Below are 14,593 nucleotides of genomic sequence, written 5' to 3' on the forward strand. Positions count from 1 at the left end.
TGGTAGCTCTCCAATAAACACTTTTTTTTATGAGTATCATGACTTTTAGAAATTTTCAGTTAGATAATAGAATTGTTTATCCCCAGGCCTCCTTGTCAAGCTTCTTGTGTCCCAGGTTGGGAAGCCCTGTCCTAAATTCTGCATTAGACAAAGGTTAATCAGTATCACACATGTTTTAAAGGCTGGCTGTCTTGAATCAATAATGTTTATAATATTTACTGGTGATTTTTTTATACAAAGTTCCAGAACTTTCTAAGTACTTTGTAACCCTATAAAGTATTTTTTCTAACAAGTGACTTGTTATTACTACTTCAGGAAAGTGTGGGCTTTATGTTTGAGGAAAATAAGCTTCTGGGTTATTAAGTCGAGTCATTTCCTGAAGATGTAATAGCATTGTTCTGCCTAGAATTTTTAAATTGGCATAAAGCCCTTACCCTTTAGGTGCAATGCCTCAGGCAGTGAGGCAGAAGATTTTTGAAGTCCTCTTGTGATATTTTGTTTCTGTTTCATAGAGAGACCTGGCTTACATTGCTCATAGTTGGTTTTCTTGTTTTACTTTGTTTTGAACTGCTTTATTATTAAATTCCTCTACCAGTGCTCTGATCCCTGAGTCTGGGAGGGATTGAGGTAGTCCTGGGTTTAAAGTCTTTATCAGTGGAGCCTGAGGTCTGGCAGGATCTTCCAGACTGGAAGCATAGGCCCAGTTAGGGACTCTGGTGTCCATTATCTACTGACCAGCCTAGCTAAGTGAGCACAGGCTTGACCACCAAGCACTGAGGTGTTTGTGGGGGCCTCAGTGAATGCCTGGGATGGATCATCTTCATGAGCTTCAAAAGGAGCTCAACCAAGGTGGTACATGACCTTGAGCTCATGTCCAGTGGAGATCACTTGATGAAACTGGTATGGTCAGCAAAGAGAAGGGAAGACTCAAGGGTGACGTGAGAGCTGCCCACATGTGGAGGGCAGAATAGGCTTATTATATTTGGATTCAGAGGAAAGAACTGGGATCAATGAATAACTTGTTAAAGATGCAAGTTTTGGGTTGATATCGGGGGAAAGAAAACCTCCTGAATTGTTGAATAGGCAGCAAAGGGAGTTCTTTTTCTGTTACATATTAGGCTAATTGGCCATGTGATCCCTTCTAAATGGGAAATTTGGTGACCTACTGAGCCCCCAGTGGCATTGCCTCTTTATCAGTGGAAGGAGTACAGGCAGTAGTGAAAGCAGGAATTCTCAGGGTTATTTTCTTAAATCATTCTTTTTAGAAGTAAAAGGAACTGTTACAGTTATTTGTGGGTCCTGATGCCTTCTGTGAAGTGAACTATCTGTATACTGAGACACCATCGAATCCTTTCATTTGATCAAGCGTTTATAAGCATTTCTCCTACTGTAAACCAAGACTATAAGCCAAGGCATTTCCCAATAACTGTATTTGTCTTTCTATGGAACTCAAGGAAAGAATTACATCAGTATTTATCTATTGATAGCCTGGGATATTGGTTCCTTGTCACAACCCCGTGGTAAATTTGTTGTTTTTTTTTTAATTATATTTTATTTTCTCCCCTAATTACGTGCTAAAAACAATTTTTTAACTTTTGAATTCCAAATTCTATCCCTCCCTTCCCCCTGAACTCCCCCCCTTCCTGAGACAGTAAGCAATCTAATATAGTTTATACATTGCAATCATGTAAAACATTTCCATATTAGTCATTTTGTACAAAAAGACTCAAGAAAGAGAGAGAGAGAAACAAAGAAAGAAAGAAGGGGAGAAAGAAAGAAAAGAAGGAAGGAAGGAAAAGAGCATTCTTCAGTTTGTATTTAGTTAGTATCAGTTCTTCCTCCGGAGATGGATGGCGTGTTTCATCATGAATCCTTTGGGATTGTCTTGGATCACTGTACTGTTGAGAATAGCGAAGTCATTCAGTTCTTTATCGTACAATATTGCTGTTACCCCACAGTAAACCCGTAAGCAGTAGGCTTATCTCCAAACTTTCTCCAAACTTTTTTTTTATTTGGACTGGAATTCAAAAAGGAGACTGATTTGTAAATGAGTATGTATATCAGGACACAAATAGCTTGTCAGCTTTGGTCAGCCTCTTGAATTCATTGAACAAATGAAGTTTTTACCTGGTGTCCATTGACACTCCTCAGAGGTTGGTGACAGCTAAGCATTTGCAGCTAACTTGTTTGTAACCTCTCTAATGCAAAGGAATGTAGTCAGCCCTATTACAGCTTCCATTTCATTGCCTGGCTGTTTGATCAGACTAGTAATTTGGATATAACTTGGATATGGCTTTTTGGTGGTACAATTTTTTTCTTTCCAGCAAAAATCTAATTGGGTAGAATTGAAAATAGTAAGTACTCGAATACCTTTCCTGATTCTCCTTAATGCTAATATCTCCCCTGCATGGATTAGCTCCAAGTTATCCTGTATATACTAGTTTGTGCATAGTTGTTTGTGTGTTGTTTAGACTGGGAGCCCCTCGAGAGTGGGGACTGTCTTTTGCCTTTCTTTGTATCCTCGGCATTTACACAATATCTGGCACATAGTAGGCACCTAATAAATTGACTGACTGTGTAAGGTTGTTCTGTCTGCATTCACAGGTTGTCTTACCCCTATCGTATCACGCTAGTTGCACTTTTCCAATCCATAATCATGGCGCCTTCATTCTGAGACTACTCCCTATTTATTCTGTATGTATCTTGTTTGTACACAGTTGTTTGCGTGTTGTTTCCCTTAGATAGTGAACTCCTCGAGAGGAAGGTCCATCTGCTGCATTTCCGCAGCCTTAGCCTAGTCTTGGGCACATTTTGTTGTTGTGCAGTCATTATTCAGTCATGTCCGACTCTTCGTGACCCCATTTGGGGTTTTCTTGGCAGAGATACTGGAGTGGCTGGCCATTTTCTTCCAAGTGCCGGGCAGTCTGCTAAGTGCTTTACAAATATCCCATCTGATCATCACAAAAATCTGAGAAGTGCTATTATCATCCCCATTTGCAGATGAGAAAACTGAGGCAGACCATGGTTAGGTGACTTGCCCAGGGTCACACAACTACTAGGCTTCACTTTCATGTTTTCTGGACTTCCACCCACTGCACCAGCTAGCCACATAGAAAAAGAGATCCTAATGCTGTGGATGTCAGTCAGAAGTTATTTGATTGGCTCCTGGGGGCCTAGTTGTGTGGTTGGTGCTGTGTGGGTCACTTAAAGAAGTATTCTAAGACATGGTACAAGAGGGAGCTTACTGTATATAGGGAGATAAATCAGCACCTCTGTTGTGTGGGGTGGGCTATTCAAACAGGAGGAATAGAGAGAAAAAAATAGCAGTGTACATCATGGTGGTTGAAATACATTTCATGGAGCAGCTGGCCTTGAAAGACTGACTGGAATTGGGAAATGAAGAGAAGTATGAAACAGTAGCAGTGAGTGTGAGGACACCAGAAGCCTAGATCTGGAAAGGAAGCTTTGAGGCTATCAAGGACAGATGAGAAAAATGAGGCCCAGAGACCTCAAGCAACTTACCCAAGGTCATACAGGTAATAAACAGAAGGAGGATTTGAACTCAGGTCTTCTCACTCCAAACCACGAGCTCTTTCCACCCTAACAGACTGAGTATGATGTGTCTAGGGAACAGTGAGGATACTGACCTGACTTTCTGGTTTGAAAGAAGTCTGGTATGAGAGTAGCAGGAAATAAGATTGGCTACCACTTCCCTTTTCTGGGGAAACGGTAGAGGTGGGGTTAGGATGTACAGTAGCAGAATGTTGTGTGCATTCCCAGAACTAGTTGCTTTTTTTTCCTATCCTCAGTGTCTAGCTTGTTGTTGGTATTATTGTTGTTCAGTCATTTTTCAGTTGTGTCTGACTCTTGATGACCCCATTGGGGATATTCTTGATGAGGATACTGGAGTGGTTTGCCATTTCCTTCTCCAGCTCAATTTACAGATGCGGAAACTGAGGCAAACAGGGTTAAGTGACTTGCCCAGGGTCACACAACTAGTAAGTGTCTGAGGCCAGATATGAACTCGAGAAGATGAGTCTTCCAGACTCCAGACTTGGAGCTGTATCCATTAATCCACCTAGCTTCCCCTCCCCCCCAAAAAAAGTCTGGCACATAGTAGGTACTTAATGGCAGTCTGTTCCACTCAATGGCTTTTCCTTGTTACAAGAGAGTGTTCAGTGGGGGGTGGGGTGGGGAGATGGTGTGTATATTGAGAAATGACTGATTTATTTTTAAAGCACCATAAAGAAATGTTATAAAGGTTGGTGAGGTAGAGTAGGGCCAGATGTCAAAAGGTCTTAAATCATTCTATACTTAAAGCAAAACAGGAAGCTGTGGTGTATGGGGTGGGGGGGAGGATTGGATCTGGATTCAAATCCTGACTCTATTGTTTACTTCCTGTGTGACATTGGGTGCCTCATTTACCCTCTCTCTGGCTCCATTTCTCCTCTATATGGATTGAATCCGTTGGGGTAGGGGCTGTGTCTAAGGTGATTTTACTTCTAAATCCTAAGCTTGTGGGGTTGCCTGCTGATATGGGGAACAGTCTAGGCAGCTGGTCTGAATAAAAGCTGAGAGTGTATTTTTCCCACACTGGTCTTGTCTGTCACAAAATAATCCCTTTGTCTTGGAGAAAACAGTAAGAAAAGCACCTCATTAATCTTGGAGAATTTTAAATCATCTTGCCTAAATGGACCACTTACTGATTAAAAAAAATAATCCACCCCAAGTGATCACTAAACCACCGGCAGTGATATTTAAAAGATTGAGCAACCAGAGAGATACAAAGGCTTGGAGAAGGGCAAATTCGTTTCCCAATTTTCAGAAATGGAAAAAGAATAGAGACTGTACAATAGAGGCCAGTGAACTTTACTCTGATACTTGGCAAAATGCTGAAGAGAATTCTTAAAATAATAGTTGGTGAACATGTCGGAAAGGCAGCAGTGATCCCAGAGAGCCGGCCTAGCTACTAGGGCAGGCTACTCTAGACTAACTAACCTTATTTCCATTTATGGTGAGGGAGAGACAGTTTGCCTAGCTCGCAGCAAAGCTGTTCAGAGAATATTTTTATGCCATTCTTATGTAAAAGATGGAGAGATTGGGCAGGGCAATAGTACAATCAAATGGATTTGAAATTGGTTTACTGTTAGAACTCAAAAGTCTGATGATATGATTCCATGTCTGGTTGGCAAGAGGTCTCCAGGAGAGTGGCCCCAGTGCTTAGCTCTGTGTGGTTTAATTATTATTATTTTTTTAATCAATGGAATGGATAAAACATAACTGCCATGCTCACTAAATGGTACAAAGCTGGGAGGGATAGCAAACACATTAGCTGATAGAGTCAGACTCTTAAAAAGGTCTCAACAGGCTACAGCATTGGGCTGAATCCAATAAGATTAAATTTAATAAGGATGAACGTATAGATTTACACTTGGCTTCAAAAAATGGACTTCACAAGTACAAAGTGGGCCATCACGGTTAGATAACAGTTTGCCTTTCAGAAAGGTCTAGGGTTTTAGTGAGCTTAAATATGTCAACAGGGAGATATGGCAGCCAACAAGACTAATGTGATTTGGGGCTGTATTATAAGAGAAGCGTGTCTTCTAGGAATTAAAAGGTGATGTGCCCATGTGCCCTGCTCAGAGGACGAGGATGACAATATGTATAGATGTGGTCATCTATATGGTGCCTTTTGGTTGTCGTATATGATCTTATTTGATCAGATCAGATCTAGCTCAGTTGTGGGCAGCACAGTTGAGGAAGATCCCCAATAAGGAGCAGAGATTCCTGAGAAGGGATGATGGGATGGAAAAAGACTTTAAGTTCACATATGAGGATTAGATGAAAGAACTAGGGCATGTTCAGCCTGGAAAAGAAAAGACCAACTGGGGACATGATATCTATCTACAAGTATTTGAATGGCTGTCATGTGGAAAAAAAGGATTAGATGTGTTCTTTTTGGTCCTGAGGGCACAGCCAAAAGCATGGGTAGAACTTAAAAGGAGACAAGATGTCAGGGAAAACTCGGTAACGGTTAGGGCTGTTCCAAAGTGGAAGGACTTGACCCCAGAAGTTTCGGATCTCTCCCGTTGTTGAAGGTCTTCGATCGGAGGCTGGCTTAATTACTTCGGGGTATGTTTTAGTTGGGATTCTCTTTCAGGTACAGATTGTACTCAATGACGACTGTTGCCCCTTCCAATTCTGGACTTCTCTGTTTCTCTGAGGATTCGCCTTTAAACGGTGTTTAATGCTGATATGTTTTTAACATGGTATGCTGGCAATAAGAGGCGATGAAGTGAAGGAATGCCATTTGAGCCTTCTAATTTGAAGTGGCTTCATTTAAAAAATATACGAATGTTTCTTTATGTTAACTACATCCTCCATCTACCAACCCCTCAGCAAACTGGGCTTTTTACCTTCAGTTGACTTTTAGGCAGAGAGTAAAAATGTTAAAAAGTGAGCTAAAAGCAGGGAATTATTTTAATTTTTCTTCAAAATGACCCCAATCCGGTTTCCCTTCTCCATTTGCAGCATTTTTCACTGTTAACTGGTCACATCGTGATGATCATATTGAAACACTACAAGCCTTCAGTAACTAAATAGAAATGCACTTATATTCAGTGGTCTCTTGTTACTAAATAAGGCAAGAAAGGTTTCCTAGTAAAGTTTTAAAGAAAACAAAACAAAGAAAAGGTTTGTAGCCTTAAACTCAATCAACTAGAAAGCTCAATCTCTTCCCCTCAAACATTCTCATTCCCTGTTTTATTTAATTGAAATTGTAGTGGTCTTCTCCTTAAAAGAGATTGAGCCGGGCTAGATTCCTCCCTGGGAAAAAAAAATGGTGCTTGCTAGGCAGGCAGGGTGCCTCCCTGAAATGCAATAATCACAGAGATGACTTCATTGTCTCCCGTAATTGTTTTGCTTATGTCAAGATAGTACTCTCCCTCTCTGATGCCTAACTACAGCTGTTGGAAGCCTAGCACTTCAGTTGTTGTGTTAGGATGTTCTACGGACATCCCTCAGGTCAATTAGGTAGCACATGCCAGCATTCTCTAGTGCTTACTTCATTGCTCAGTTTGGCCACGAAGGCCCTTCTCCCTCCTTCCCACCCCCACCAAAAAAAAAAAATGCTCCAATAGTTCCTGGCTGTGAAAACAGAGCACAAAAAATATCTGTTGGATATTCCTCCAAAGAGAGAATCCTCTGGCTATTTTTTGCCTTCACATCTCTTATTGTATCATCTTTTTTAATGTGGTTTTCTGTCCCTGTCATGTAATCTACCCACTGGCTTACTTTTATCCATTTCATTTTATTTTTCAATTAGCAAGCATTTATTTTATCTTCCCCCCAATTAAAAAAATGCAAAATGTATATTAAAACAAACCAAATTCTCACATTGGGCATGTCTAAAAGTGTACGTCTCTTTCTCTATCTTGAATCCATCACCTCTCAGTCAGGAGCCCCACACATTTCACAGATAAAGAAAAATTAATAACTAGGCTAAAGTCGCACATGTCTAAACCTCCAAAGACAGGCCTAGACCTTCTGACTCATTCTTCTGTTCCACAGAGACCCTGTTAACAGAACAAGGGTGAGGAGGGTGCCTGCCACCTCGGCCCTGCGTAGAGAGGTACCTTGTAAAACAAACCAACAGGCGTTGTGGACCTGTGAGACTGGGAAGATGGTGGTGTTCGTAACAGTAATAGGGAGCTTAGGAAGAGGGGAGTGTTTGGGATAGAGGGGAAATAATGAGCATTTAAAAGAAATGCCGTTGCCCATTTGAGAGGCAGTCTTGGTGATGGGATTGGAGGAAGTCTCCATGACAGGATTTGGCCTCACTTTTTTTGAAGTCTAAAAGAGAGCTAACAATGTTTTTTAATTTTAATTTTTTTTGTAAAGAAATTATAACCAATTTGCCTAAGAAATGCAGACTCAGGAAAGGCAGTGTCAACATGTTTCTGCTATGCTGTCTTTCCTATAGCAATAGTAACAGCCGCCATCACTGGTATTTATAAAGGATGTCCCAAAAGTCTTAGTGCATTAATATAGTGCTTAAATAGCTATAAAATGCACTAAGACTTTTGGGACACCCTCTAGTGTTTCAAAGTTTCCAGAGTACTTTACGAATCTTGGGCGAGCCTCACGAACAGCCCTGTGGAGTCAGTACAACACGTATTACTATCCCTTTACAGTTGAGGAAACAGATTCAGAAATATGTAGAAATATGCAAGTGCCCCTGGTCACACAACTAGGAAATGGTATCAGAGGTGAGATTCACACTCAGGTCTTTCTAACTCCCAGTCCAGCACTCTTCTGAATTATTCTTTTCTGGCATGTGCGGAGGTTCCATCCACCCTCTATTCTTGGTTTATCATTGCCTAGGAAAGGGAGAAAAACCTTTTTAATTTTACAGATGAAACAAAATTCATGATTTTGTTTTTCTTGAACAAAGCTGCTATCTCACCTCACATTCATACGTCAGGTCCAATTAGTGCCTGGAGACCAAAACACATTCTTTAGTAGAGAGGAGAAAGAGTTGGGACAAAGCTCCACATTCTTCTGAATGGTTACACACAAATGCTCTTCAGAGCAACTCACAGGGCTGGAAAGGCCTTTGGCACACGGTCATCTTTGCCCAAACCCTTCCCTCCAGCATTAGGAAAAATCACTTTCGAATTTAAATTTTTTAAAAACTTTTTAAAAAAAGATTTTCTGATTGTTGACAGTGTACTAAGCAGATTAATCTAAAAGGGACTTGGCATATATTATATTATAATATATTTTATATATATATACATATCATATTACATTATATATATATACCTATATGTATAATATGAAATACAAAATATCGTTACTGTAATTAGGGGCAGTGTGGTGTCCTACATAGTCCGTCAGACCCCGCAAGACCAGGATTCAATCCTATCACTGACACATTTTAGCTGTATGATTATGAGTACCTACTACAACAGGCACCTCTCTAAAACAAAAATTCTTAACCTGGGGCCTGCCAACTTTTTTTAATAGTTTGATAATTGTTTTTCAATTTAATGTTTCCTTTATAATCCTTTGTATTTTATCTTATGCATTTAAAAAATCTTATTTTGAAGTGGGTCCCATAGGCTTCACCAGACTGCCAAAGGGATCCATGACACAAGGCAAAGAACAACTTTTCTGAGGCTATTAGTTACAGGTGAGTTGCTGGTGCATCACTGAAGGGAATTTCCACACTGGGAATGCCCTACAGGTCCTGGGACTGCCACTCCTCCCCATCCCAAGATGATTTTTGTTCCATAGGAGAGTTGCCAGTGGGTGACATACCAGTGAACTTAATAGTACAAATTCTAGGGAGGAAATAGGAGCCAGAGATCTTGTAACTTGTCCGTAGAAGAGAGAACAGCTGATTGATATGATGCAGAGGAATGTGACAGTTTTGGACAGTAGGAGTAATGCTGGGTGACATGGGTGACCAGATCTCTTAACCTCTCAAGTGTGTGAACTTCTTACAGCTCGTCTGATGATCTTTAATGAAATGGACATCAATCCCCTACCATGTGTTGACCACTCTGGACTTAGGCTGTAAGATGGTGAAAGTCAGACACTGTGACTTCCCCACGTTCAATTTAAGTATAAACCACCTGGTGCTTTGTGGGTAAGCCACAGTCAGACTGGTTCAGTAGCACTTTGTGGGGAGGAGTGTCAAGAATTCATACTTCTGGTTAATCACCTAATCAGTAACAAGATCATAGATCTAGAAGGAGTCTCAGAATTCAACTAATCCATTCTCTTTTTGCATATGAGGAAGCTTGAAACCCAGGGAGATGAAGGTAGGATTTGTACTAGGTCTTCTGATTTCGGGTCAGATCTTACTGCTCCCCAGACAAATTCTTGAAGCTCCAAACAATAAGAAAATAGTAACAATAACTTACATTTATAAAACACTTGGAGGTTTGCAAAACAATTTCCCCACAACAACCCTGTGAAGTAGGCAAGGCAAATATTTATTATTCCTATTTAGCAGACAAGGAAATTGAGACGGTGAGAGGTTGGAATTTGAAGTTCGATCTTAGATATTAACTTGGTACTGTAGACTAGTATCTAGTACATAGACTAGATTTGCTAGTTCATTTTTCTAGAGATTTTTAAGGAAGTAGGACAGATTATAGAAAGGTTTTTCAAATTTCATATCCTCAGTGTTAAACTAGGGTTCAGTATATGGTTTAAATCATATGTCTGGTAGCATATCCCATGATATGCTAACATATCACCTTATAATTGTATCCTCTATTTTTTTTCCTTAGAGTAAGTTTTATTGATATCTTTTGTTTTTTACATCACAATTGCTTTTGGAAATACTCCCTTTTCTCCTCCTACTCCCCCTTCTCCCAATGCATCCTCTATCAGGAATGCAGACATAGCATCCTCCTCGAAAAGGATCCCGAAGCCCATCTGGGTATAAAACAAAACTGTGTACTTTTAAACAGATGGTATATGAGGCAAGTCCTCCAGGAGGTTTCAGTGTATGACATCATCGCCAGCCAGCTAGAAAATCATTGGAATCATACATAATCATCGGAAAAGTACATAAATTAAAAATGTATAATTACCCAAACAGCTCCATTTCTGCCTTATGAAGTGGGCACCATTGCTGATAACCACACGATAGCGTCTCCATTAGTTGCTAGTTTCCTGGCACCACTCAGCCACCTGAGGCTGCCATGCTGTTGTGTGATTAATAGCTGCATTTGAACAGCCAACTGGAAGGATGAGAAACTCTTAGACTTGCCTGGGTTTTTTTCAAAACAGGTGCCCTCCAGCCCTTTCTGTAGTTCTTCCGCCTGCCTCAGACACATCCTTAGACCTGGCAGGATGAGGGCAATTATGCTATCTGGGATTGTCGGCATTAAGATGATTGGAATTAGAACAGCCTTAGCTCGTCAGATTAAATAAAGTTGCTAGACTGAAAGATAGGTCATCACTGGGGTGTAATTCCTGGGGTTTCAATCATGAAATCAAAATTATGTTTATGATTAGGACCTGGGGCACTGAGTTGTATGTGTTAGAGGGTGTATGTGTTGGAGGGAGTACTTGAACCCAGCACTTTCTGGCTCTGAGGTCAATTCTTTCTCCACTCATGCTCTTCCTCTCCCTTTCTCTCCGTCTTTCTCTCTCTCTCCTTTTCCCTCCCTCTTCCTTTCTCTCCCTCTCTCTCTCCTTTTCCCTCCCTCTCCCTTTCTTTCCCTCTCCTTCTGCCTCTCCCTTTCCTTCTGTCTCCTTCTCTTTCTTTTCTTTTCTCTTTCTTATTCCTCCCTCAATGTTATTTTGAATCATGCTCTAATTCAGGGCCTGCTAGAGAAAAGGCAACTGCTACCCTTTAATGAAAACTGATGAAAGACGAATATTTGCCTAAATTTCAGAGACTGCTGTGTAATAATGAAAATTGTGTTAATTCAAAGCATCGTTGCTATGTCTGTAAACACTCATAATTTTACAGTCATTGGCTTCTGAGTAGCGTATCAGTGGGAAGCAAAGAATGGACCCTTGGGGCTGGAGGTGCTTAAGGATGTCAAAAGGCCGCTGGTTCTTAGAGCTTCCATCACCTGGTGGGGAGGAAGGAAGTGGAACCAGTCTTTCTGAGCTTCTCTTCTTTCCTGCCCGTGTCCATAGGGCTGCTGTCTCCCTCTAAATTTACTCCTAGGGAATTGGCTCTCAGATCACCCACTGCTTTATTCCCTACCCATGTGGAATTGTATGCATGTCAGAATTCCTTTACCATAATGAATGAATAAATGAATGAAGCATTTACTAACTGCTTATTACGTGAAAAAAAACTGGCGATACAAATAGAAAACGAAGATGATCTCTGTTCACATTCTACTGAGGGAGAATCTCAGTGAAAGGAGTGAGGGTAAGCCTGATAGCTAAGGAACTCAACATCATGGCCTGCAAAGGTCAGTTGAAGGAATTGGGGATGTTTAGCTTGAAGAGAAGAAAATTTAGGAGGGGCATGATTGAAGGAAGGGCTGTCAAGTTTACTTGACTTATTCCACTTTGTCCCAGAAGACACAACCAATGGTGAAAGGCAAACTTAGATGTTAGGTCAAGAGAAAAAGCTCCTAACAATTTGAGCTGTCCCAAAGTAGAAGGAGTTGCCTTGGGAGGTAGTGAGCTCCCCATCACTGGAAGTCTTCTTCAAAGGCAGAGTGGTCACCTGTCAGCTTTGTTGTCAAGGGGATTTTTGAGTGGGTATGGTTTGGACTAAATGGTCTTCAAAGTCCCTTCCAGCACTAAGATTCTATGATTCTTTGATACAATTAAGAAAGAACCTAGTGAGGAAACTAAGGGGATTAGGACAGCAAGTGGTTGTGGGAATTGAATGAACCACACTGACTTCATCTTGTGATTCAATTATGAATCTAGCTCAGTTCTATTCAATTACGGACCTAATTCAATTTCTGTCTTGTGAAAAAAACTTTATTCAATTATGGGAATTGTGAGAAAACCTTATTTCATTGTTTGAACCAAGGCCTGGGTGGCTGGAAAGCTGGACCACCTCTACGTGCTGTTTAGGGACCAAGGTTATGTTAACCAGAAACTCAGTCAAATCCAAAGACTGATGCAAGGAGTTTTCTCATAGTTGTACATCTCAAGCAACCCATATATAATATCTGAAGGCTGGCCCTTTACTTTAATTAATTAATAACTGATTAATCAATTACTGTTTCCATGTTTTTTAAAATTGTTTACAGACACTTGGGGGAGTGGGATACCTCTTTTTCTGAACTTAGGGGAAACTGGACCTGTTCACTGTCCCTTTTCTAACTTGAAAGTCCCTAATCTCTCATTCAATTGGAAATCTGATTAATGTTGTATTGTTTCCTTTTAATCAATTGGCCGTATTTGATTAGTTGTTTTTAATGTATAAAAATCTGTCTCCCCTTGTATTGGGGATCCAGCCCTAAGCTGAGGAAGGGGCCTGGTTCCAATTTGTCATTCCATTGGCAGGCATTGCTTAATAAACCGGTATGTTCAGAAGCTCAAATTTTTGTTTCCTCAGTCACTTCATCTTTCACCCACCGAATTAGGAGGGACTTCAGAGTTCTTGTTCCACACTGTATTTTATGTTTTAACAGAAGTTTTTTTAAAGTTATTGATATTTTCTTTTTTTATATCACCTTCATTTAGAAATACATCGAACATCCCTTTCTCCCTCTATTATCCTACCCTGCCCAGCAAATTAGCTTGTGTAACAAAGAATAAAAAAGTGGAAGGAGCAGGGAGAAAGTTCAGAGTCCTGTACGTCTCCCATCTCTACAAAGGAAGGGGAGGAGGTGTACTCCCTCATCTCTTCCTCAAGGCCAGGCTTGGACATTATAATTCCAGTGTTCTGCATCTGCTTTTTTTTTTCTTTTTAGTTCTTTCCATATATATTGCAGTCATTATGTAGATTGTTTTCCTGATTCTGCTTACTTCATTCTCCATCAGTCTATGGGTCTTTCTATGCTTCTGTGGTTGTCATTTCTTTTGGCATGATAATATTCCTTTACATTCATGTACAGAATTTGTTTAGCCACTCCCCAGGTGATGGTCATCTACTTTGTTTCCAGTTATGGGCTACTACAAAAAAAAGTATAGTAGCTGATTTTTCATCTTTTGCCTCAGATGTCCTAAGTGCAGGACTCCAGTCCATTAGATTTGCTGTGGTTCAGTCATTACAGTTGTGTCTGGCTTTGTGTCCCCATTTGGGGTTTTCTTGTCAAAGATCCTGGAGGGGTTTGCAATTTCCTTCTCCAGCCCATTTTACAGATGAGGAAACTGAGGCAAACAGGGTGAAGTGACTTACCCAGGGTCACACAGATACGACGTGTCTCAGGCCAGATTTGAACTCAGGAAGATGAGTCTTCTTTACTCCAGACTGGGAGCTGTATCTATTGCTCTACCCACCCACCTAGATTAGCCTTCTTTTTTACTACTGCCTGCCCCTCCTACTTGCCTTATCTCTGGTCTCCTGGGCTTGTCTCTTTGCTTCATTCAAGGGTTTATCTTGCTTTTTGGTTTGAACACTCCATATGACAAATTCTCTTCCATTTGTCTAAATTGTTATAATGGGTTTTTGTCCTCTCTCAGTTAGATGGATTTAGCTGTTTAACAGGGATAATATATTGTTTTCTGTATGCACTAATCCAAAAACACATTGTCCAGAGGCCTCTGGTGTTTTCAGGGTATCTAGTGATCCTAATGGTAGACTGGAGGTCTTTGGGAGGATGGGCACAGTTATCCCGGGATGATAGACTCCAAATCCTGATCTCCAGATCTTTATTCCAAATTGAAAGCCAGGGGGCAGTTGGCACAGTGGATAGAGCACCAGCCCTGGAGTCAGGAGGACCTGAGTTCAAATCTGGACTCAGACACATAGCACTTACTAGCTGTGTGACCCTGGGCAAGTCACTTAATCCCATGGCCTAGCCAAAAACAAAACAAAACAAAAAAACAAAAAAAAATTGAAAGCCAGATTCCCATTCAAATTTCTAACAGAATTAAGCATGGGAAGAACCATGCAGTGGTGATGGAGCAGATTGAACCTGGTATGTAT

General features: G+C 40.7%; 1 protein-coding gene across 2 annotated transcripts in view; it reads left to right on the forward strand.

The window, feature by feature from the left end:
* Window positions 1-14,593, forward strand: part of GYG1 (glycogenin 1) — a 41,315-nt gene that overhangs the window by 12,949 nt on the left and 13,773 nt on the right. The gene's annotated exons all lie outside the window — the stretch shown is intronic.

The sequence above is a fragment of the Vombatus ursinus genome, unplaced genomic scaffold (genome assembly GCF_900497805.2).
Source record: "Vombatus ursinus unplaced genomic scaffold, bare-nosed wombat genome assembly UNPS02014810.1, whole genome shotgun sequence".
NCBI classification, from domain to species: domain Eukaryota; kingdom Metazoa; phylum Chordata; class Mammalia; order Diprotodontia; family Vombatidae; genus Vombatus; species Vombatus ursinus.